At 42.3% G+C, this 23,026-nt stretch overlaps 1 long non-coding RNA gene across 1 annotated transcript in view; it reads right to left on the bottom strand.

Annotated features, from left to right (window-relative positions):
• The window catches only part of LOC121402287, an 84,074-nt gene that overhangs the window by 5,167 nt on the left and 55,881 nt on the right, over positions 1-23,026 (bottom strand). The window contains exon 2 of the long non-coding RNA XR_005966720.1: positions 7,327-7,421. This is a non-coding gene — a long non-coding RNA (uncharacterized LOC121402287). The remainder of the gene's footprint in view (positions 1-7,326; positions 7,422-23,026) is intronic.

Genomic DNA, 23,026 nt, shown 5'->3' with positions numbered 1-23,026 from the left:
ACACTTGGTTCCTGGTTCAGCTCCAAGCAGGTTGCCACTTTACTCTCCTTTCTGATTTATAGTTCAACAACATGCAGTAAAGGATAGGGATGTAGCGAACCTCCGATTTGGTGTTCGCGAACGCCGTTCGCGAACACCGGCAATAAATGCCGGTTCGCGAACAGTTCGCGAACTTCGAACACCCGCTAAAATCGTTCGATTCGAACGATCGAAGGATTTTAATCATTCGATCGAAGGATTTTCATTCGAATCGAACGATTGAAGCCATGCGATCGAATGCTTTTCATTCGATCGAATGCTTACAATCGTTCGAACGAATGGAAATCGTTCGATTTTAGCGGTCGAAGGAATTCGAATGGTCGAATGGTCGAACGACTTGTATTCGAATCGAACGCGAACTCAAAATGCGAACGTTCCCAAACGTTCGCGAACATTCGGCGGACGCGAACGGTCGAAGTTCGCGCGAACTAGTTCGCAGCAGAACAGTTCGCTACATCCCTAGTAAAGGAACCTTCTTCCCTGCTTATGTGTATGGCAACCTCATGTGCCTCATATGCAGCCTACCCCTAATCCGGAAAGTGTTTATAGCGCTTTCATCCTGTCTTCTCCTTGAATCTTCACCAAAGCTCTGGTGGTGGTAGCTTATCTGGTGATTGTTCTGTATCTGGACAATTGGCTAATAAAGTCTACTCTTGTGACCTTCTGCTTCAACTACAGAAAATCAGATCTTGTTCCTATGCAACCGAAACTGTTCATTTGGACTTAGCCCAAGGTCTCACATGTCTCCCTTCACTGAAGATTGTCAATCTGAAGAACCCTGTTGAACCTCTTACAGCAGAGTTGAGTCGATCAGGAAATCTATTTCTGCTCTGGAGAGCATGACATCTTACTAGAGGCTGTTCTGTGGACCAGAGCTCACATGAGAACACTCCAGAGGACAATCCTGACAGTCTGAGATTCAGAGAGCACTCTGGACAAACCTATAACAATACCTCAGCATGTGGACAGATCCCAGGGAGATTCCTTGTTAATCCACTGGCTGGTCCTTTCCACAAATGCCAGCTGGCAGGGTTGGAGTGAAGCTCTGGAGTAGGGTGATGGGCAAGGTACTAGGTCACAGCAAGAAACAGTACTCTCCTCCAATCACCAGGAGCACCTGGCTATTTGGAGAGCTCTCAGAGCAACGGCTCATTGGATGAAGGGAGCTGCAATTAAAGTTCAGCCATCCTGAGAGTCTGCAATAGTTCAGGGAGCACTCTGGACAACCCTATAACAATACCTCAGCATTTGGACAGATCCCAGGGAGCTCCCTGGTTAATCCACTGGCTGGTCCTTTCCACGAATGCCAGTTGTCAGGGTTGGAGAGAAGCTCTTGAGTGGGGTACCTGGCAAGGTACTCAGTCACAGCAAGAAGCCGCACTCTCCTCCACTCACCAGGAGCATCTGGCTATTTGGAGAGCTCTCAGAGCAACGGCTCACCGGATGCGACAAGGAAAGTCCAGTCTGACAACATTACAGATGTCTCATATAAACAGACGAGGGGGTAGGATGAGGGCAGATGTATCAATTATGCATGGGGCAGAAAATCATCTGCAGGCATTGCTAGCGGTTGACATGAAGGCTCAGTCAACCTCAGCGCAGATTCAAAAACAAGTCCTGCCAGGAGAATGGTCTCTCAGTGAGTCAGAGTTTCTCCTCCGACTTTCGGCATTCCATCATTAGATCTGATGGTAACGAGGGAGAAGGCCAAGGTAAACAATGGTAACCAGGGGGTTACAAAAGATCAGGCTGGACAGAGCCAGGGTCATAATGATAGTGCCTTACTGGCCCAGAGGAGCATGCATTCTCGCCTAAAACACATGGCAGAGAGGTCAATACGCTTAGGGTCCAGCAGGACTCTTCTTCATCAGGGTCCCATTTATTTCCCAGATCTCAGCAGACTTGCCCTCTCAGCCTGGATCCTGAATGTCAGTTATTGACTCAACAAGTGTTATCACCAGAAGTAATAGACAATTTAAAGATTTTCCTTAGGGTGATTCTGATCCATTGACCATTTTTCAGCTACCTTTCACAAAAATTGCAATTTTTGACCGACGGTGTCACATGGACTTAGACCCACTACTCTTAAGGTCCCCATAGATGCTAAGATTTCTCTTGCCGAATGACCGATTTTAGCGAAGTCCGACCAATGCTTCTAAATTATTGTGCTGTTAGTGGGATTGGAACGATCGTACATCTTATGATTTTTCGGCCAACATCTGTAAGAAAATTGATCGGCCAGGTTAAATGATCTTTATTGGTCCCAGTGCAATGTATCTATGTCTGTAGGGACAAGCAGGCAGCTCCCCTTTGTTTTCCTGGCAATATCGACTGAAATGGTCTTTTTAGTTGATGGACAATTCGTACGATCATACGATCGTTTTGAGATAATCGTGGTCTCACGATGACGATCGGATCTTTTAAAAATCTTTACATCTATGGCCAGCTTTAGAGTTCCGGCGGCAGCTCTTGGAGCAATGAGAGGGTTTTCTCTAGGTGAAAACAGATTGGTCAGATGCTTCATTAAATCAACTAACAGGTTTAGACTTACAGTGAGAGTTATATGTCCTCCTTGGGTTCTACATTTACTCTTACATCCTTTTTGGAAGATCCATTTGAACCACTTACAGTTAATTCTAATTAAGCTGATTACTCTCAAAACAGTTATGTTGGTGGAACTCACTTGAACAAAGTGGGTGAATTGCAAAGTCCATTGAGGAACCTTATCTTCGGTTCTTTCTGAATAAGAGAGTTGCTGAAGTTTCCTACTTCTTTTGCGCCTAAGGTCTGTCCAAGGGTTTGGTAGCATCCAAACCTATATTTTCAAGATGGCTGACAGTCATATGATTATGAGCTTGCCGGTAGGTCTCTGATTAAAATCACCGCTCATTCAACATTTTGGGCAGAGAAGGGTATGTAAGCAACAACTTGGACATCCTTGCATAAATTCACAAGACATTATGGACTTGATGTGATGAATTCAAGGGAGGCTGCTTTCAGTGAGAAAGTCTTACAAACAGGTTTATGAGGCCCTCCCTAAATCTCTTTTCAATATCTCTTGTAGTGTCTGCCTGGGGACTTGAAGGAAAGCCAGAATTTCTTACCTGGAAATTGCAGTTCCTTCAGGTCCCCTTGGGCAGTACATAATTCCCTCCCTGATACATTTCTGTTTGTTGATGTAGCAGCCCTTGGTGTCTTCATCTTGTTAATAAATACTGAGGGATGTAGGGGAGGGAAGGTGTATTTAAAGGTTTTTTTCCTGTCGTTGGAGGAGGGGCTATCTCTTGTAGTGTGCTGCCTAAGGGGACCTGAAGGAACTGCAACTTCCAGGTAAGAAATTCTAGCTTTTGGTGGGCAGGTAGTGTAGGATTTGGAGCTTAGAGACAGGAGGGACACCAAGGTTTAAGACAAAACACAGGTTTATTATGCACTGGGCATTCCCAATAAAAAAGCAACATAAAAAAAAAAGAGCTGGTCTCAGAGTTGATGTATTTTGGTGTTGGGGTTGAAGCAATAAATGTGCTGGACAAAAAAAAGTCAAATTGAAAGGACAGGGTGAGAAAACAGAGAGTGTAACTACCTTGCAACTGCCCATTCCTCCCTATCCTATAGTAGTTGTGCCACTGCCTGAAATCATCTATTATATTGATCCTCTTTTGAGAGTCGTTCAGGAGGTGGACTGAAGAGCAAAACATATCTTAGATACTCATCCAGGGTCCCATTAGAAGGTACAGGGGCTCTGTAGTCCATGGGCCCTAAATGGAAAAGTGTGGTTCATTGTTTATGAAGGTGATGGACTAGTGGGCTAGTTGGTGGGGTCGGGTTAATAGTGGTTAGGGTTTTAGTATAGTAGGAGTAACTGGGCTGGATCAAGTAGGCATGGCCTGCATCCATAAATTTTGTCTATATACTTATATAAATACAAATAAATAGATAAGGAATGTACTGGCTGAGGATGAGCTGAGAGAGAATCCCTCTGCTGCTGCAATGGCCAAGGTAGAAGCAATGCACCTGTGTGATGAGGGAGAAAAGAAGAGACTGTGGGCTCAGTTTGGCCCAATCAAAGCCAAATTCTCTCTCTCTCTTTTCTCGGTAATGAATTGGAGGGGATTGAAAAGAATATTATTGGGGTTCTGTTAGTTATAGAGTCCTGGAAAGAGGTTTGTTTTTGAGATAAGACTTGTCCACAACTCTTCCTCTGGCATCTGGCACGTCATTGTTAAGGACTACTCCCATTTAGAGGAAGAAATAAGCCATGCAATGGAAATTTTGAAGGAAGATGACAAACATAAGTACAGGTATGGGAGCCATTATCCGGAAACCCGTTATCCAGAAAGTTCTGAATTAGGGAAAGGCTGTCTCCAATAGCCTCCATTTTATCCAAATAATCCATATTTTTTAAAATGATTTCCTTTTCTCTGTAATAATAAAACAGTCGCTTGTATTTGATCCAAAATACAGTTCTGTAAAGCTACAGGCTTCAGATTACAGGTGATGTTTGCCATGCTGGTGGTTCTTTACTGTGGCTTGTTCTTGAGTGCCAGTTCGCTGAATGTGCAGATAATGAACCAAGACATAAAAACCTCTCACAAGATCTGGTTGAAGAAACACAAGCTGAATTATTTGGCCAGCCTGCCTGAATGAAAAGAATCCATGTTGGAATTGCTTTTACAAAAACAGTTTCTTTGAAAAAATAGTTAGAGGTAGTTTCACACATGTAGCCCCAGTCATAGGGTTTGCCGAGTTGTGTAATTGAAGCAGTGATTATAAAAAAAACTCAGGTTTACTAAGACATAAGAAATGTTGCTCCCCAACCCATTGGATGTTGCTCCCAGTGGCCTCAAAACAGGTGCTTATTTTTTAATTCCAGGCTTGGGGGCTTTGGTTGGATAAATACCAGGTGTACTGCCAAACAGAGCCTCCTGTAGTCTGACAGTCCTCATTAGGGATACCAAGAAGCCAATCTCAACCCTTACTTGGCACCTCCAGGAACGTTTGGATGCTTGTGTTGCTTGTGTTGCTCCCCAACTCTTTTTTACATTACAATGTGGCTCAAGAGTAAAAAAGGTTGGGGATCCCTGCTTTTACCTATACCAGCCTTCAGAAAGGACCAGGTTGTGAAGTTGCCATGGGGCAGGGCTATGAAATATGGGGGGTGGGAGAGCAGGCAGGTTAGGCAGAAGAAAGGTGGATAGAGCAGGACATGTGAGGGGAACAGTGGCGTAACTAACACCAGCGGGCCCTGGTACAGCATGGGCACCTGGGCCCTCCAGCTATGAATCGTGCCAGCTGTAAAATCTCCCCCTGCCCAGCCTCTGGCGATAACCGTTATCCAGTGGGCCCCAAGGGGGTGTGGACCCGGGTGCGATTGCACCCTCTCCACCCCTGGTAGTTACGCCACTGGAGGGGAAATAGGCAGATTGGGTTGGGAAATAAGCAGGTCTGTGGTTAGAAGGGGAAATCGCAGCGGAGAAGGTAACAGAAAAGGAAGGATTTATAGAGTATTTTTATATTTACAGGCAAGTACATTGCCGGTGCTGGACATAGCTTGTGATTTACCGGCTAGGATGGGAACCCTAACTGCAATACAGTGGTTAGAAGAACAATACAAAATCCAGTGTTAAAATGAATTGAAGGAAAAAGAGAACGTTCATGTTTGAAGAACAAAATAAGCGAGAACATGTAGACAGATGGCAAATATTTACAATCATGAGTAGAAAAATTATTCGGTCAGAGGAGAACCGTTTCTAAGACGTAGTTGTGATGTAAAGAAAAATCCAGAAGAGTATAAATCAACATGAGCTCACCCACTAGGCAGGTATTTATAGACATATATTTATTTATTTAGGTTATTTGTTGCCCTAATAAACCAGATGTTTATAATAATGGCTTGATTTACTTTAAGGAGTTCACACAACTTTGAGCCAATAATGTCAAAAGCTGCCTCCACAGATCCACAACCAAGAGTAAATTGTAATTTCTCTGAACACTATCCCCAGGTGGAGCCTGAAGTCTATTTATAGCTGCTATCTTGCTTCTATTTGGCAGGCACATGCCACTAACTGTCAGTTATAAGGTTTACTGACCGAACTTCCACTAACCTTAAGTCTTGTGCAAACAAACACTTGTATTATGATTCTGTGACTTCCACCACATGGTAACGTGTTCACATTATTCTTCCCTCTTGGTTAGGAAGGCTTATGGCACACAGAGATATGTGATCACTGTAGTTCTCCTTGGAATCATGGTAGCAATCCAAACACCCATGTCTGCCATCTGCTGCCAGATGAAGAATGAAGAAGGCTAAATTCCATTTTCTCAAGAGCATCTCAACGATAAAATCACCCCATGTGCCCTTTGCCCAAACGGAGAATTATTCCTTTGACTCTTCATCCAGAATCCAAGCTTTTATAGTGGTCACTCTCTGTATCCAATGACATTGCTTGAGGCTATGGCCAACACTGTTTAGGATGAGGTGTTATTACATAATAGTAGTCCTAGAGACGACTCTGTAAAATTCACTCATTTGCCTAGGTCCCCACCAATGGACCAAATCAGGCTGATCCAACTGCTGGCCATGGGGCCAATAAACAGATCATACGGAGACCTATGGAGACCCATCAGACATCAACAGCATCAATGTGCCAATGTGGACCTCAACCAACGGGATTTCCAAACCTGCCAGATATCGGCTGAGGAGTTTTTTGTAATGACCGCACAACTTTTTTTTCCCATGGCCACTTTTTTTTTTGTTTTTGCACAATACATTGAAGTCTATGGGCAGGGTTTGTGCGGCAAACTATTTCTCTAATAACTAATGCCTTTATTTTATAGGTTTATAAACTTTCTCCATAATAATGCAAAAATCCTCAATAATGTTCAACAAAAAGTAATAAAATATTTGACATTATAGACTTATGTGCAATAGTTTAGCAGTGGTTCTGAAACTGCAAGACTTGGGCTTAAAGTGCTTGGGGTTGGACTAGACTAGAGCTTATTTCCGGTGCTTGACACGGAGATTGAGAACATTTGCTGTTCTAGTTATTACAACTAATATTCCAATGTATGACACAGCTCCATTCAGGATATTGAATTTAAAAAGCCTTTATTAGCATGTGGCTTTCAGATCTGGAACAACATGATGTTTTGGGCTCACTTGTAGCCCTTTTTCGAATTACTGATGCGTTTGCAAAGTTACAATTTATACTTTTATCACAGCGCCATCTCTTGGCTACAATGTCTCATTACTCCACCAAAACAATAAAAGATCACAATTGTATCACTTACCTTTCTCTGTTACTTTTAGGTTTCTATCTCTGATTCAATTTCAAAGTCCTTATACATCTGTTTTTTATAATAATCCTTACAGACCAGTCCATGTTCTGAAAAAAATAAAAATTGTACAAACATTAAAATCAACTTAATTTAAAAACAATTTTTATTTATTTTATTGTTGTATTATTCTTTTTCCAGAAGTATAGGGTTTATCTAAAGATTGGGTGTAGATCATATTCACGGTTAAGACCATGGGGTTCCAAAGTCTCCAATAGGCAAATCCATTTTGCTTCTCTCTTTATTTCTATTACCCCCCCCCCTACGAGATGTGGGGACTTGGTCTATTACATGGGATTTTAATTGACGAACCCCATGGTCTTTATCCGTGAAATTTGCTGCAACCGCCTAATCCAATTTCTTTAGCTTAATTGCTGACTTATGCTCTCTTATCTTTTCTTTAATCATCCTCGTGGTTTGTCCCACATATAAGAGCCCACACGGGCATTTAATTATATAAATTACATATGTAGATGTGCAGGTATAATACCCTTTGATTTTTATGGGGTTACCCTTTCTCGGATGGTACATGGTGTCTCCTCTCTGGCAATTGGAACAGCAATTACAGGATAGACATGGAAATAATCAATTTTTCCTGGGCCGCAATAGTATTTGTTTTTTATCATGACCACCCACAATCCCCCAATCTTACTAGTTGGGACCCCAATGTTTTGTTCCTTTTGTAAGACATTACTGGGGGCTGTCTAAAACATTAAATTTTTGGTAGCCCATCCTTTAGTAATCCTCAGTGTCTCCTTATAATTTTCGCTACTTCTTCACTCACAGAAGTAAATTTTGACACAAAGAGAATCGTCAGACAGGCAGGGTCGAGGCAGGCAGATATCAAGAATCGTCAGGCAGGCAAGGGTCAAACCGGGTTGTCAATCAAGGGGTTAAGCAGGAAGAGTTGTCGTAGGCAGACGAGGGTCAGGATACAGAATGCAGAATAGTCAGGAACAGGCTGGGTCAAACACTGGTAATCAAACAGACAAGATACAGAACATATCGGATGCACAAGGCTCAGGAACCACTAGAAACAAGTTCTATCACGGGCAAGGGGCTGTACACTGAATAGGCCTTAAATAGCTTTGAAAATTTGCACCAAAACATGCGCAAAAACTCGCTGGAGCAAACACGCCAGCGCGCCTGCGCCTTTAAGAGGCGCACAGGCGTGCGCACGTGCCCTAGAACCAACATGGCGCCGGAGCTAAGTACCATGCGGCGGGCGTCCCCGCCGATGGTGCGGCGGACGACCCTGCCGCACAGGTAGTTTTCTTACAAAGGTGTTTTTATCTGTTGATTTAACAAACAGATCGGTCACTAGGCGATTACCCTCTTTGATTACCATGGTGTCTAGAAAAGGTATCCTAAGCACATCAGCATGCTTAGTAAATTTGATATGGGGTAAAACGGAATTAATATATTCCTGGAAACTCAGTAAGGACTCCTGTGGCCCTGTCCATATAGCAAACACATCATCGATGAAGCGTAAACAAATTACACAGGTTTTTTTTTCGAAATTCTCATTGCTGTATATGTATCTATTTTCATGAAAATGTTTGCATATGACGGGGCTACATTAGAGCCCATTGCCGTTCCTTTAAATTGCATGTAGAAGTTATCCTGAAATAGGAAATAGTTATTGCGTAATACCATCTCCAAGCATTTCAACACAAAGTTTTTCTGGGCCCCATCCATAATTTCATCTAATTCAAGTTCGACGCAGACCGCCTCCACGCGCCATCATGTGGGATGGAGGTGTAGAGGCTTTACACATCAAACATCACTAGTATTGCATCATTAGAGACATCCTGCAGATTTCTCAATAAAGCCAGAAAATGATTGGTGTCTAGTGATGGGCAATTCGCTGTGAATTTGCGCGATTCGCCGCCAGCTAATAAATTTGCAAAACGGCCGCAAAAATTCACTGGTGAAAATTCACCAAATTGCTGCTGTCATAAAAAAAATGGACGCCGGCGGTAAAAACGGCTGTCGGCGTCAGAAAATGTTTCGCAGGAAACAGTGCAAATTCGCCCATCACTATTGGTGTCCTTAAAGGGATACTGTAATGGGAAAAAAAATTTTTTCAAAATGAATCAGTTAATAGTGCTGCTCCAGCAGAATTCTGCAATGAAATCCATTTCTCAAAAGAGCAAACAGATTTTTCTATATTCAATTTTGAAATCTGACATGGGACTAGACATATAGTCAATTTCCCAGCTGCCCCAAATCATGTGACTTGTGCTCTGATAAACTTCAATCACTCTTTAGTAAGCCTCAACTTCCCTATCCCGTAATACCATAGGGAGAGGAAAAACGGCAAAGTCTTCTTCATTTCCATATCGGTCAAAATTGACCAATCACAAGAAGACTTTCCAATCCATGTTAAAGACTGCCTGTCAAACAACATAGCCTTTTGCCTACTATACATTCCTCTCTGCCATACAAAAGAATAGGAAGACCCACAGCCTTCTATGACAAGAGCTGTCAGTCACATACCCCTTTGCCTAGGCTCTATGGCAAATTAGCCATTGCCTAAGCACTCCCATGATAAAAGCTAACATTCCAACACATGACCATGTGTTGACTTGTGCCTAGTAAGCCTCAACTTCCCTATCCCGTAATACCATAGGGAGAGGAAAAACAGCAAAGTCTTCTTCATTTCCATATCGGTCAAAATTGTTCAATCACAAGAAGACTTTCCAATCCATGTTAAAGACTGCCTGTCAAACAACATAGCCTTTTGCCTACTATACATACCTCCCTGCCATACAAAAGAATAGGAAGACCCACAGCCTTCTATGACAAGAGCTGTCAGTCACATATCCCTTTGCCTGGCCTCTATGGCAAATTTGCCATTGCCTAAGCTCTCCCATGATAAAAGCTAACATTCCAACACATTACCATGTGTTGACCTGTGCCTGGTAAGCCTCAACTTCCCTATCACAAAATACCATAGGGAGAGAAAAGATGGCAAAGTCTTCTTCATTTCCATATCGGTCAAATTGACCAATCACAAGAGGACTTTCCAATCCAGGTCAAAGACTGCCTGTCAACAACATAGCCCTTTGCCTAGACTCTATAACAATTTCACATTGCCGCTATCCCGTAATACCATAGGGAGAGAGAAAAAACGGCAAAGTCTTCTTCATTTCCATATCGGTCAAAGTTGACCAATCACAAGAGGACTTTCCAATCCAGGTCAAAGACTGCCTGTCAAACAACATAGCCTTTTGCCTACTTTACATACCTCCCTGCCATACAAAAGAATAGGAAGACCCACAGCCTTCTATGACAAGAACTGTCAGTCACATATCCCTTTGCTTAGGCTCTATGGCAAATTAGCCATTGCCTAAGCACTCCCATGATAAAAGCTAACATTCCAACACATCGCCATGTGTTGACCTGTGCCTAGTAAGCCTCAACTTCCCTATCCCGTGATACCATAGGGAGAGGAAAAACGGCAAAGTCTACTTCATTTCCATATCAGTCAAAGTTGACCAATCACAGAGGACTCTTCAATCCAGGTCAAAAACTGCCTGTCAACAACAGAGCCCTTTGCCTAGACTCTATGACAATTTGACATTGCCGCTATCCCGTAACACCATAGAGAGAGAGAAAAAACACAAAAGTCTTCTTCATTTCCATATCGGTCAAAGTTGACCAATCACAAGAAGACTTTCCAATCCAGGTCAAAGACTGCCTGTCAACAACATAGCCCTTTGCCTAGACTCTATGACAATTTGACATTGCCACTATCCCGTAAAACCATAGGGAGAGAAAAAACGGCAAAGTCTTCTTCATTTCCATATCGGTCAAAATTGACCAATCACAAGAAGACTTCCCAATCTATGTTAAAGACTGCCTGTCAAACAACATAGCCTTTTGCCTACTATAGATTCCTCCTTGCCATACAAAGAATAGGAAGACCCACAGCCTTCTATGACAAGAGCTGTCAGTCCCATATCCCTTTGCCTAGGCTCTATGGCAAATTAGCCATTGCCTAAGCAATCCCATGATAAAAGCTAACATTCCAACACATAACCATGTGTTGACTTGTGCCTAGTAAGCCTCAACTTCCCTATCCCGTAATACCATAGGGAGAGAAAAAACGGCAAAGTCTTCTTCATTTCCATATCGGTCAAAATTGACAAATCACAAGAAGATAGCCATGTGTTGACCTGTGCCTAGTAAGCCTCAACTTCCCTATCCCGTAATACCATAGGGAGAGAAAAAATGGCAAAATCTTCTTCATTTCCATATCGGTCAAAGCTGACCAATCACAAGAGGACTTTCCAATCCAGGTCAAAGACTGCCTGTCAACAACATAGCCCTTTGCCTAGGCTTTATGACAATTTGACATTGCCGCTATCCCGTAATACCATAGGGAGAGAGAAAAAACACAAAAGTCTTCTTCATTTCCATATCGGTCAAAGTTGACCAATCACAAGAGGACTTTCCAATCCAGGTCAAAGACTGCCTGTCAACAACATAGCCTTTTGCCTACTATACATACCTCCCTGCCATACAAAAGAATAGGAAGACCCACAGCCTTCTATGACAAGAACTGTCAGTCACATATCCCTTTGCCTAAGCACTCCCATAATAAAAGCTAACATTCCAACACATTACCATGTGTTGACTTGTGCCTAGTAAGCCTCAACTTCCCTATCCCGTAATACCATAGGGAGAGGAAAAACAGCAAAGTCTTCTTCATTTCCATATCGGTCAAAATTGACCAATCACAAGAAGACTTTCCAATCCAGGTCAAAGACTGCCTGTCAACAACATAGCCCTTTGCCTAGACTCTATGACAATTTGACATTGCCGCTATCCCGTAATACCATAGGGAGAGAGAAAAAACGGCAAAGTCTTCTTCATTTCCATATCGGTCAAAGTTGACCAATCACAAGAGGACTTTCCAATCCAGGTCAAAGACTGCCTGTCAACAACATAGCCCTTTGCCTAGACTCTATGACAATTTGACATTGCCGCTATCCCGTAATACCATAGGGAGAGAGAAAAAACACAAAAGTCTTCTTCATTTCCATATCGGTCAAAGTTGACCAATCACAAGAGGACTTTCCAATCCAGGTCAAAGACTGCCTGTCAACAACATAGCCCTTTGCCTAGACTCTATGACAATTTGACATTGCCACTATCCCGTAATACCATAGGGAGAGAAAAAACGGCAAAGTCTTCTTCATTTCCATATCGGTCAAAATTGACCAATCACAAGAAGACTTCCCAATCTATGTTAAAGACTGCCTGTCAAACAACATAGCCTTTTGCCTACTATACATACCTCCCTGCCATACAAAAGAATAGGAAGACCCACAGCCTTCTATGACAAGAACTGTGAGTCACATATCCCTTTGCCTAGGCTCTATGGCAAATTAGCCATTACCTAAACACTCCCATGATAAAAGCTAACATTCCAACACATAGCCATGTGTTGACTTGTGCCTAGTAAGCCTCAACTTCCCTATCCCGTAATACCATAGGGAGATGAAAAACGGCAAAGTCTTCTTCATTTCCATATCGGTCAAAATTGACCAATCACAAGAAGACTTTCCAATACATATTAAAGACTGCCTGTCAAACAACATAGCCTTTTGCCTACTATAGATTCCTCCTTGCCATACAAAGAATAGGAAGACCCACAGCATTCTATGACAAGAGCTGTCAGTCCCATATCCCTTTGCCTAGGCTCTATGGCAAATTAGCCATTGCCTAAGCACTCCCATGATAAAATCTAACATTCCAACACATAGCCATGTGTTGACCTGTGCCTAGTAAGCCTCAACTTCCGAATCCCGTATTACCATAGGGAGAGAAAAAAACGGCAAAGTCTTCTTCATTTCCATATCGGTCAAAGTTGACCAATCACAAGAGGACTTTCCAATCCATGTTAAAGACTGCCTGTCAAACAACATAGCCTTTTGCCTACTGTAGATTCCTCCTTGCCATACAAAGAATAGGAAGACCCACAGCCTTCTATGACAAGAGCTGTCAGTCCCATATCCCTTTGCCTAGGCTCTATGGCAAATTAGCCATTGCCTAAGCACTCCCATGATAAAATCTAACATTCCAACACATTACCATGTGTTGACCTGTGCCTAGTAAGCCTCAACTTCCCTATCCCGTATTACCATAGGGAGAGAAAAAAACGGCAAAGTCTTCTTCATTTCCATATCGGTCAAAGTTGACCAATCACAAAAGGACTTTCCAATCCATGTTAAAGACTGCCTGTCAACAACATAGCCCTTTGCCTAGACTCTATGACAATTTGACATTGCCGCTATCCCGTAATACCATAGGGAGAGAAAAAAACGGCAAAGTCTTCTTCATTTCCATATTGGTCAAAGTTGACCAATCACAAGAGGACTTTCCAATCCATGTTAAAGACTGCCTGTCCACAACATAGCCCTTTGCCTAGGCTCTATGACAATTTGACATTGCCGCTATCCCGTAATACCATAGGGAGAGAAAAAAACGGCAAAGTCTTCTTCATTTCCATATCGGTCAAAGTTGACCAATCACAAGAGGACTTTCCAATCCATGTTAAAGACTGCCTGTCAAACAACATAGCCTTTTGCCTAGACTCTATGACAATTTGACATTGCCGCTATCCCGTAATACCATAGGGAGAGAAAAAACGGCAAAGTCTTCTTCATTTCCATATCGGTCAAAGTTGACCAATCACAAGAGGACTTTCCAATCCATGTTAAAGACTGCCTGTCAACAACATAGCCCTTTGCCTAGACTCTATGACAATTTGACATTGCCGCTATCCCGTAATACCATAGGGAGAGAAAAAAACGGCAAAGTCTTCTTCATTTCCATATCGGTCAAATTTGACCAATCACAAGAGGACTTTCCAATCCATGTTAAAGACTGCTTGTCAACAACATAGCCCTTTGCCTAGACTCTATGACAATTTGACATTGCCGCTATCCCGTAATACCATAGGGAGAGAAAAAAACAGCAAAGTCTTCATCATTTCCATATCGGTCAAAGTTGACCAATCACAAGAGGACTTTCCAATCCATGTTAAAGACTGCCTGTCAACAACATAGCCCTTTGCCTAGACTCTATGACAATTTGACATTGCCGCTATCCCGAAATACCATAGGGAGAGAAAAAAACTACAAAGTCTTCTTCATTTCCATATCGGTCAAAGTTGACCAATCACAAGAGGACTTTCCAATCCATGTTAAAGACTGCCTGTCAAACAACATAGCCTTTTGCCTACTATAGATTCCTCCTTGCCATACAAAGAATAGGAAGACCCACAGCCTTCTATGACAAGAGCTGTCAGTCCCATATCCCTTTGCCTAGGCTCTATGGCAAATTAGCCATTGCCTAAGCACTCCCATGATAAAATCTAACATTCCAACACATGGCCATGTGTTGACCTGTGCCTAGTAAGCCTCAACTTCCCTATCCCGTATAACCATAGGGAGAGAAAAAAACGGCAAAGTCTTCTTCATTTCCATATCGGTCAAAGTTGACCAATCACAAGAGGACTTTCCAATCCATGTTAAAGACTGCCTGTCAAACAACATAGCCTTTTGCCTACTATAGATTCCTCCTTGCCATACAAAGAATAGGAAGACCCACAGCCTTCTATGACAAAAGCTGTCAGTCCCATATCCCTTTGCCTAGGCTCTATGGCAAATTAGCCATTGCCTAAGCACAACCATGATAAAATCTAACATTCCAACACATAGTCATGTGCCTAGTAAGCCTCAACTTCACTATCCCGTATAACCATAGGGAGAGAAAAAAACGGCAAAGTCTTCTTCATTTCCATATTGGTCAAAATTGACCAATCACAAGAGGACTTTCCAATCCATGTTAAAGACTGCCTGTCAACAAAATAGCCTTTTGCCTAGACTCTATGACATTGCCGCTATCCCGTAATACCATAGAGAGAGAAAAAAACGGCAAAGTCTTCTTCATTTCCATATCGGTCAAAGTTGACCAATCACAAGAGGACTTTCCAATCCATGTTAAAGACAGCCTGTCAACAACATAGCCCTTTGCCTAGACTCTATGACAATTTGACATTGCCGCTATCCCGTAATACCATAGGGAGAGAAAAAAACGGCAAAGTCTTCTTCATTTCCATATCGGTCAAAGTTGACCAATCACAAGAGGACTTTCCAATCCATGTTAAAGACTGCCTGTCCACAACATAGCCCTTTGCCTAGGCTCTATGTCAATTTGACATTGCCGCTATCCCGTAATACCATAGGGAGAGAAAAAAAACGGCAAAGTCTTCTTCATTTCCATATCGGTCAAAGTTGACCAATCACAAGAGGACTTTCCAATCCATGTTGAAGACTGCCTGTCAAACAACATAGCCTTTTGCCTAGACTCTATGACAATTTGACATTGCCGCTATCCCGTAATACCATAGGGAGAGAAAAAACGGCAAAGTCTTCTTCATTTCCATATCGGTCAAAGTTAACCAATCACAAGAGGACTTTCCAATCCATGTTAAAGACTGCCTGTCAAACAACATAGCCTTTTGCCTACTATAGATTCCTCCTTGCCATACAAAGAATAGGAAGACCCACATCCGTCTATGACAAGAGCTATCAGCCCCATATCCCATTGCCTAAGCACTCCCATGATAAAATCTAACATTCCAACACATGGCCATGTGCTGACCTGTGCCTAGTAAGCCTCAACTTCCCTATCCCGTATAACCATAGGGAGAGAAAAAAACGGCAAAGTCTTCTTCATTTCCATATCGGTCAAAGTTGACCAATCACAAGAGGACATTCCAATCCATGTTAAAGACTGCCTGTCAACAACATAGCCCTTTGCCTAGACCAGGGATCCCCAACCTTTAGAACCTGTGAGCAACATTCAAAAGTAAAAGGAGTTGGGGAGCAACACTAGCATGAAAAATGTTCCTGGGGTGCCAAATAAGGGCTGTGATTGGCCATTTAGTAGCCCCTATGTGGATTGTCAACCTACATTAAGGCTCTGTTTGGCAGTGCACCTTGTTTTTATACAACTAAAACTTGCTCCTAACACAGAAATTCAAAAATAAGCTCCTGCTTTGAGGCCACTGGGAGCAACATCCAAGGGGTTGGAGAGCAACATGTTGCTCAAGAGCTACTGGTTGGGGATCACTGGCCTAGACTCTGTGACAATTTGAAATTGCCGCTATCCCGTAATACCATAGGTAGAGGAAAAAACTACAAAGTCTTCTTCATTTCCATATCGGTCAAAGTTGACCACTCACAAGAGGACTTTCCAATCCATGTTAAAGACTGCCTGTCAACAACATAGCCCTTTGCCTAGACTCTATGCCAATTTGACATTGCCGCTATCCCGTAATACCATAGGGAGAGAAAAAAACGGCAAAGTCTTCTTCATTTCCATATCGGTCAAATTTGACCAATCACAAGAGGACTTTCCAATCCATGTTAAAGACTGCTTGTCAACAACATAGCCCTTTGCCTAGACTCTATGACAATTTGACATTGCCACTATCCCGTAATACCATAGGGAGAGAAAAAACGGCAAAGTCTTCTTCATTTCCATATCGGTCAAAATTGACCAATCACAAGAAGACTTCCCAATCTATGTTAAAGACTGCCTGTCAAACAACATAGCCTTTTGCCTACTATACATACCTCCCTGCCATACAAAAGAATAGGAAGACCCACAGCCTTCTATGACAAGAACTGTGAGTCACATATCCCTTTGCCAAGGCTCTATGGCAAATTAGCCGTTACCTAAACACTCCCATGATAAAAGCTAACATTCCAACACATGGCAATGTGTTGACTTGTGTCTAGTAAGCCTCAACTTCCCTATCCCGTAATACCATAGGGAGAGGAAAAACGGCAAAGTCTTCTTCATTTCCATATCGGTCAAAATTGACCAATCACAAGAAGACTTTCCAATACATATTAAAGACTGCCTGTCAAACAACATAGCCTTTTGCCTACTATAGATTCCTCCTTGCCATACAAAAGAATAGGAAGACCCACAGCAATTCTATGACAAGAGCTGTCAGTCCCATATCCCTTTGCCTAGGCTCTATGGCAAATTAGCCATTGCCTAAGCACTCCCATGATAAAATCTAACATTCCAAAACATGTCCATGTGTTGACCTGTGCCTAGTAAGCCTCAACTTCCCTATCCCGTATTACCATAGGGAGAGAAAAAACGGCAAAGTCTTCTTCATTTCCATATCGGTCAAAGTTGACCAATCACAAGAGGACTTTCCAATCCATGTTAAAGACTGCCTGTCCACAACATAGCCCTTTGCCTAGGCTCTATGACAATTTGACATTGCCGCTATCCCGTAATACCATAGGGAGAGAAAAAACGGCAAAAGTCTTCTTCATTTCCATATCGGTCAAAGTTGACCAATCACAAGAGGACTTTCCAATCCATGTTAAAGACTGCCTGTCAAACAACATAGCCTTTTGCCTAGACTCTATGACAATTTGACATTGCCGCTATCCCGTAATACCATAGGGAGAGAAAAAACGGCAAAGTCTTCTTCATTTCCATATCGGTCAAAGTTGACCAATCACAAGAGGACTTTCCAATCCATGTTAAAGACTGCCTGTCAACAACATAGCCCTTTGCCTAGACTCTATGCCAATTTGACATTGCCGCTATCCCGTAATACCATAGGGAGAGAAAAAAACGGCAAAGTCTTCTTCATTTCCCATATCGGTCAAATTTGACCAATCACAAGAGGACTTTCCAATCCATGTTAAAGACTGCTTGTCAACAACATAGCCCTTTGCCTAGACTCTATGACAATTTGACATTGCCACTATCCCGTAATACCATAGGGAGAGAAAAAACGGCAAAGTCTTCTTCATTTCCATATCGGTCAAAATTGACCAATCACAAGAAGACTTCCCAATCTATGTTAAAGACTGCCTGTCAAACAACATAGCCTTTTGCCTACTATACATACCTCCCTGCCATACAAAAGAATAGGAAGACCCACAGCCTTCTATGACAAGAACTGTGAGTCACATATCCCTTTGCCAAGGCTCTATGGCAAATTAGCCGTTACCTAAACACTCCCATGATAAAAGCTAACATTCCAACACATGGCAATGTGTTGACTTGTGTCTAGTAAGCCTCAACTTCCCTATCCCGTAACCATAGGGAGAGGAAAAAACGGCAAAGTCTTCTTCATTTCCATATCGGTCAAAATTGACCAATCACAAGAAGACTTTCCAATACATATTAAAGACTGCCTGTCAAACAACATAGCCTTTTGCCTACTATAGATTCCTCCTTGCCATACAAAGAATAGGAAGACCCACAGCATTCTATGACAAGAGCTGTCAGTCCCATATCCCTTTGCCTAGGCTCTATGGCAAATTAGCCATTGCCTAAGCACTCCCATGATAAAATCTAACATTCCAAAACATGTCCATGTGTTGACCTGTGCCTAGTAAGCCTCAACTTCCCTATCCCGTATTACCATAGGGAGAGAAAAAAACGGCAAAGTCTTCTTCATTTCCATATCGGTCAAAGTTGACCAATCACAAGAGGACTTTCCAATCCATGTTAAAGACTGCCTGTCCACAACATAGCCCTTTGCCTAGGCTCTATGACAATTTGACATTGCCGCTATCCCGTAATACCATAGGGAGAGAAAAAAACGGCAAAGTCTTCTTCATTTCCATATCGGTCAAAGTTGACCAATCACAAGAGGACTTTCCAATCCATGTTAAAGACTGCCTGTCAAACAACATAGCCTTTTGCCTAGACTCTATGACAATTTGACATTGCCGCTATCCCGTAATACCATAGGGAGAGAAAAAACGGCAAAGTCTTCTTCATTTCCATATCGGTCCAAAAGTGACCAATCACAAGAGGACTTTCCAATCCATGTTAAAGACTGCCTGTCAAACAACATAGCCTTTTGCTACTATAGATTCCTCCTTGCATACAAGAATAGGAAGACCCACAGCCGTCTATGACAAGAGCTATCAGTCCATATCCCATTGCCTAAGCATTCCATGATAAAATCTAACATTCCCAACACATGGCATGTGCTGACCTGTGCCTAGTAAGCCTCAACTTCCTATCCCCGTATAACCATAGGGAGAGAAAAAAACGGCAAAGTCTTCTTCATTTCCATATCGGTAAGTTGACCAATCACAAGAGGACATTCCAATCCCATGTTAAAGACTGCCTGTCAACAACATAGCCCTTTGCCTAGACTCTGTGACAATTTGAAATTGCCGCTATCCCGTAATACCATAGGTAGAGGAAAAACTACAAAGTCTTCTTCATTTCCATATCGGTCAAAGTTTGACCACTCACAAGAGGACTTTCCAATCCATGTTAAAGACTGCCTGTCAACAACATAGCCCTGTTGCCTAGACTCTATGCCAATTTGACATTGCCGCTATCCCCGTAATACCATAGGGAGAGAAAAAAACGGCAAAGTCCTTCTTCATTTCCATATCGGTCAAATTTGACCAATCACAAGAGGACTTTCCAATCCATGTTAAAGACTGCTTGTCAACAACATAGCCCTTTGCCTAGACTCTATGACAATTTGACATTGCCACTATCCCGTAATACCAATAGGGAGAGAAAAAAACGGCAAAGTCTTCTTCATTTCCATATCGGTCAAAATTGACCAATCACAAGAAGACTTCCCAATCTATGTTAAGACTGCTGTCAAACAACATAGCCTTTTGCCTACTATACATACCTCCCTGCCATACAAAAGAATAGGAAGACCCACAGCCTTCTATGACAAGAACTGTGAGTCACATATCCCCTTTGCCAAGGCCTCTATGGCAATTAGCCGTTACCTAAACACTCCCATGATAAAAGCTAACATTCCAACACATGGCAATGTGTTGACTTGTGTCTAGTAAGCCTCAACTTCCCTATCCCGTAATACCATAGGGAGAGGAAAAACGGCAAAGTCTTCTTCATTTCCATATCGGTCAAAATTGACCAATCACAAGAAGACTTTCCAATACATATTAAAGACTGCCTGTCAAAACACATAGCTTTTGCCTACTATAGATTCCTCCTTGCCATACAAAGAAATAGGAAGACCCACAGCATTCTATGACAAGAGCTGTCAGTCCATATCCTTTGCCTAGGCTCTATGGCAAATTAAGCCATTGCCTAAGCACTCCCATGATTAAAATCTAACCTTCCAAAACATGTCCATGTGTTGACCTGTGCCTAGTAAGCCTCAACTGTCCCTATCCCGTATTACATAGGGAGAGAAAAAAACGGCAAAGTCTTCTTCATTTCCATATCGGGTCAAAGTTGACCAATCACAAGAGGACTTTCCAATCCATGTTAAAGACTGCCTGTCCACAACATAGCCCTTTGCCTAGGCTCTATGACAATTTGACATTGCGCTATTTCCCCGTAATACCATAGGGAGAGAAAAAAAACGGCAAAGTCTTCTTCATTTCCATATCGGTCAAAGTTGACCAATCACAGAGGACTTTCCAATCCATGTTAAAGACTGCCTGTCAAACAACATAGCCTTTTGCCTAGACTCTATGACAATTTGACATTGCCGCTATCCCGTAATACCATAGGGAGAGAAAAAACGGCAAAGTCTTCTTCATTTCCATATCGGTCAAAGTTGACCAATCACAAGAGGACTTTCCAATCCATGTTAAAGACTGCCTGTCAAACAACATAGCCTTTTGCCTACTATAGATTCCTCCTTGCCATACAAAGAATAGGAAGACCCACAGCCGTCTATGACAAGAGCTATCAGTCCCATATCCCATTGCCTAAGCACTTCCATGATAAAATCTAACATTCCAACACATGGCCATGTGCTGACCTGTGCCTAAGTAGCCTCAACTTCCCTATCCCCGTATAACCAATAGGGAGAAGAAAAAAACGGACAAAGTCTTCTTCATTTCCATATCGGCAAAGTTGACCAATCAAAGAGGACATTCCAATCCATTTAAAGACTGCTGTCAACAACATAGCCCTTTGCCTAAGACTTGTGACAATTGAAAATTGCCGCTAATCCCGTAATACCATAGTAGAGGAAAAAACTACAAAAGTCTTCTGCAAATTTCCATATCGTCAAAGTTGACCACTCACAAGAGGACTTTTCCAATCCATGTTAAAGACTGCTGTCAACAACATAGCCCTTTGCCTAGACTCCTATGACAATTTGACATTGCCGCTATCCCGTAATACCATAGGGAGAGAAAAAACGGCAAAGTCTTCTTCATTTCCATATCGGTCAAATTTGACAATCACAAGAGGGACTTTTCCAATCCATGTTAAAGACTGCCTTGTCACTACAGACATAGCCCTTGGCTCTAGACTCTATGACAATTTGACATTGCCACTATCCCGTAATACCATAGGGAGAGAAAACAACGGCAAAGTCTTCTTCATTTCCATATCGTCAAAATTGACCAATCACAAGAGACTTCCAATCTATGTTAAAGACTGCCTGTCAAACAACATAGCTTTTGCCTACTATACATACCTCCCTGCCATACAAAAGAATAGGAAGACCCACAGCCTTCTATGTACAAGAACTGTGAGTCACATATCCCTTTGCCAAGGCTCTAATGGGCAAATTAGCCTTACCTAAACACTCCCATGATAAAAGCTAACATTCGCAACACAAATGGCAAATGTGTGACTTGTGTCTAGTAAGCTCAACTTCCCTATCGCCGTAATACCATGGGAAGAGGAAACACGGCAAAGTCTTCTTCATTTCCTATCGGCTCAAAATTGACCAAAATCACAAGAAGACTTTCCAATACATATTAAAGACTGCCTGTCAAACAACATAAGCCTTTTTGCCTACTATAGATTCCTCCTTGCCATACAAAGAATAGGAAGACCCACAGCAATTCTATGACAAAGCTGTCAGTCCCCATAATCCCTTTGCCTTAGGTCTTCTATGGCAAAATTAGCCATTGCCTAAGCAGCTCCCATGATAAAATCTAACATCCAAACATGTTCCATGTGTTGACCTGTGCCCTAGTAGCCTTCAACTTCCGCTATCCCGTATTACCATAGGGAAAGAGAAAAAAAAACGGCAAAGTCTTCTTCATTTCCATATCGGTCCAATAGTTGACCAAATCACAAGAGGACTTTCCAATCCATGTTAATGACTGCCTGTCCACTAACATAGCCCTTTGCCTAGGCTTCTATGACAATTTGACATTGGCCTGGCTATCGCCCGTAATACCATAGGGAGAGAAAAAAAACGGCAAAGTCTTCTTCATTCCCCATAGTCTGGTTCAATGTTTGACGCAATCACAAAGAGGACTTTCCAATCCATGTTAATAGACGTGCCTGTCAAACAACATAGCCTTTTGCCTAAGACCTCTATGCACAATTTGACATTGCCGCTATCCCGAATACCATAGCGGAGAGAAAAAACGGCAAAGTCTTCTTCATTCCATTATCGGTCAATAGTGTGACCATATCACAAAGAGGACTTTCCAATCCATGTTAAATGACTGCCTGTCAAACAAACATAGCCTTTTGCCTACTATATGATTCCTCCTTGCCATACAAAGAATAGGAAAGCCCACAGCCGTTCTATGACAAGGAGCTATTCTAGTCCCCATAATTCCCATGCCTAAGACTTCCATGCCTAAAATCTAACATTCCACCATGGCCC

This window comes from Xenopus laevis, chromosome 3S (assembly GCF_017654675.1).
Source record: "Xenopus laevis strain J_2021 chromosome 3S, Xenopus_laevis_v10.1, whole genome shotgun sequence".
In the NCBI taxonomy this organism is placed as follows: domain Eukaryota; kingdom Metazoa; phylum Chordata; class Amphibia; order Anura; family Pipidae; genus Xenopus; species Xenopus laevis.
Note: the sequence above shows the minus strand (reverse complement) of the source record. Positions and strands in the feature narration are given on the sequence as shown.